The sequence below is a fragment of the Octopus bimaculoides genome, chromosome 15, assembly GCF_046866305.1.
Source record: "Octopus bimaculoides isolate indiv1 chromosome 15, ASM4686630v1, whole genome shotgun sequence".
In the NCBI taxonomy this organism is placed as follows: domain Eukaryota; kingdom Metazoa; phylum Mollusca; class Cephalopoda; order Octopoda; family Octopodidae; genus Octopus; species Octopus bimaculoides.
Window position 1 is genome coordinate 51,898,746 of NC_142942.1, and position 4,298 is coordinate 51,903,043.

Sequence of the window (4,298 nt, forward strand, 5' to 3'; positions counted from 1 at the left end):
GGGGGGGGGGGAGGAGAAAAAGATAGAATATTCCAGTTATGTTGGATAAATAACATTCAAAACTGGATTCCATTTAGATGAATAAGTTTTAACTTCAGTTAAATGAAATGGCAATCAAATGTTGATGAAAATTGAGAGGTTTGTTAGTTTTTTCCTTCTTCCTCCCCACAATTTCAAAACATTATGTAATAAATAAAGGGATCAAGAAAAAAATTCAATAAAGCTTAATAAAAAAACCCAAAGAAAGCCACTCTTAACTTACATACTGAATGATGGGAAGATTTTGTTTTTCAGCATTATGAGAACTTAGCAATGGGGAGAGAGTATAAATTGTAATGATTACTTTGAAATTTACTGTTTATTGCAAACTATACTGAAACTTAAACTTCCAAATTTGTCAATAAATACAAGTTCTGCTACAAATACCAAACACTACTTTACTGAAAAGGAATAAATTGCACACGCTTCCACAAACAGACACATATTTCTATGTGTATATGCAACATTACAAAATGCAAATACTGTATAGGAGACAGCATTTACGACTAAGAAAAAAAAAATTCAATTGAAAAGAAAGAGTTTAGTTGGAATAAAGTATCTCATAGTAGCAGTGGGAAGAATTGTGCAACACTAGCACAGATAGAAGCAAACTTTGGGAGCAGAAAACAATGACCATGAAAGAGAGCTGAAGTACAATTGGCAGGAACATAGCTTGTAGCTTAAAGAATATTTCTTGTTTGTAAGTTGAACTGCTTGTAAAAACATTCTTGAAACTATAATTCAAACAACAGGCTGAAGGGGAATGGTAAAACTGAGAGAGTTCATATTTTTTCACCAATCAGTAGTTTCCAGTAAAAAAATTTATATATATTATACATATATAAATTTAATTAAATGTGTATATTATATATATTTATATATGTGTTACACAAACATATGTATTATATGTATTTACATTATTTAAATACATATTATACACAAATATATATTATACATATAATTCATGTAAATGTATTATATAATTCATTTAAATATATACTATGCATATATATTCATACATATATATATATATACTTACACATAATTTATTTAAATATATACATATAATTCATTTAATATACATGCATATACATATAATTAATATTATACATATAATTTATTTAAATATATATTATATACACGTATATATATATATGTTAATCATTTAAATCACATACATTACTCTGACCAAATGTAATCTCAAGTTTGTGAATGATATATAAAACTTTTTCATATAAATTTAAAGCCTTGCTTATGCTGAATCCCAAAATTTGAAAAGGTCACTGAAATATAATAGAAACACATTTGTTAGCGCTATATATATATATTTTTCATATGAAGATACCTTTCCAAAAATAAGCTCACCAGAAGATATCTGAACTGGGTGTTGTCATAGTAATGATATGTTACATGAAATAATAAACATTTGTTTGGTTTGTATTGTTTCTTGCCCCAGATCAGATCAAACTAATATAGTGCCTTGTTAGTCCAAGAAACACACAAGCATGGAGTACATTCCTCAAAATTATTATCCTTGCTGGAATAAATTTAAGCAGTACTCATATTATTTTTGCTAAATTATAGTTTGAAAAATGCAAATGGCACAAAAAAGAAAGAAAAAAAAAATCTGTTGCTGCCAAAATTATCTGCTCAAACTCTCCCTCAAGTATTTTGGAGCTCTCTTTCCAACCAAATTAGTTCAATGGAAAAGATTAAAAACCTTAACTTTTTTTTTACTGCAGAAGAAAAAGAAAAAGATTAAAGGGAATTTTAATGTTTAAAAATAAGTTAGTAATTGGAAAATAACCCCCCAAAAAACGAAACAAACAAACAAGGAACAACTAAATATATTAAATGTTTTCCCCCTTTATTTAACAAAATTTTATATATTTTTTGATAGTATGTGTAGCGCTACTAATTTATACATCAGAAATTATGAAGATATCAATAAAGCTAAGAAAGCCTTGAAAATGTGAATATATTTTGGCTGTAGTGAGTCAAAGTAAACAAAAGTTTTCATGTAAAACTTTCTATACAGTAAAAAAAAAACAAAACAAAAGCAAAAAAAAAAAAAAAAGGTTTCATTTCAGAAGAGCTTTAGAAGACTTCAATTGATTTAAAGAGGTCCAGAAAAAAAAAAAAAAAAAAAGGACTTGATTTACAATGAATGGCAGAAGTTAGACAAATTTTTTTTTATATAATTGGTAATTTCAATCTCAAATGAAGGTATAGAGAAAAAGATTTTATAAAACATATCAAAAAGAAAAACAAACGAAAAATAAAAAATAAAACAAAACAACTATTTCTGAATAAATAAACCCATGAATCTCAACTAAAATAATGATTATTTTGCAGGAGAAAAAAAAAAAAAAATTCATCTAAATATGAAATGCGACCATGACGATGGTTCCTTCTTTTCTTTTAGAGTAAGGTATTTTTATATTTCATCAATTGTTAGTACTAATACCAAAGAAGAGCTGATAGACATAGATACATATACTCACACATGTGTATACAGATGTGCTCATATATATATATATATATATATTTATTTATTAATTATGTAATGCATACACTGGGCACACAAACAAACATATACACTTTTTCATTCTTGCTTTTTTCCCCTTCCCACTAAATTGGCGTTTATGAAATGTTTGTTTTTGTTTGTGTAAACAATGACAAAAGGAGAGAAGGAAAAAAAAAATAATTATGGATAATTTGAAGATGCTGATCAGTTAGAAATTGAAAAACAAATGCCACAATCAAATATGGAGGAAAAAATGGAAACAAAACATCTTGTTTATCATGAAAACTAAATATACATACATACACACACACATGAATATACATACATATCAGACATACATGTGCACTAAAAGAACATGTACACCCATTACGTGTGAGAAAGTATATCCATGCATACATCCACATATATACACACATATTAACACACTTGCATATTCACAAAATCCCTGTAACTGTCTTGCCTCAAAACGAAGATGCCATGTCACTTCGTGAGCAAGTTGCTTTAAATTATACGAAGAAAAACTGAAATCTCAAAAAAAAAAACACTCATACACACAGACTGAATATTGGTACAGTGAAAATTTGTAGAAAATTCCAAAGATTATCCATTTGAGTTTCTTGGAATCAACAAAAACACAATTACATAAGTGCATATGACAAACATACACACTGTGACATACACTAGTTACATGACTACAAATATTTCCACACACACACACACACACACACACACACACACACACACACATATATATATATATATATATATATATATATATATATATATATATATATGCACACTCTCGCGTAATCACAAACCTCTGGTCTGATTGATTAAAAAAAACCCTGTCATTTTGTTCACGAATGGTTTGAATTCAGTAAAGAATTTCACTCTCAAAAAAATACGTTTATACACACATGCATGCATGCATGCATGCACCTCACCTGAAGTTATGGAATAGAAAACCTCTACAGTGAAACTAATGCAGAACTTTCAGCCTTACGTATCCTGAATATAGATTCTTCTTTGTACCTATTATCGAAGGTGCATGGAGATATGCAACAACAGATTGGCATTTCCAAGAAAGAACAAAGCATACTGACTTGTGTTCGCCAACTCCGATTGAATAATGGTACGGTGAAGATTTTTGTAAAAAAAATCCAAAATATTCTCTATTTGAGGTTCCCGGAATGAACATATGCACACAATCATGAGAGCACCACACACACACACACACACACACACACACACAGATTAATCACACACACATTTCATGAGTAGAAGTATATCCATGCATACACATATACATACACACACTAACTCTCTCTCTCTCTCTCTCTCTCTCATGTGCACAAATCCCTGGGACTCTTGACTAAAGAAATGAAAAAGAAAAGCCCTTGTCACTTCGTTAGTGACCAGCCTGAATTCTGCAAAGAACTTAAATCCTGAAGAAAAATCATACATACATAATCACACACACAAATATATATCTGTGTGTGTGTGTGTATAAATATATACATATATTTATACACACACATCACACACAAATATATATGTATGCATATGTGTGTGCATGTATGTGTGTATGTATATATATATATATATATATATATATATATATATATGTGTGCTATATATATATATATATATATATATATCAACAAAAGAAAAAGTTCCCTTCATATAATTTCATATAACAATTTTTTAGTATACTGAAAGAAGAAAGCATACA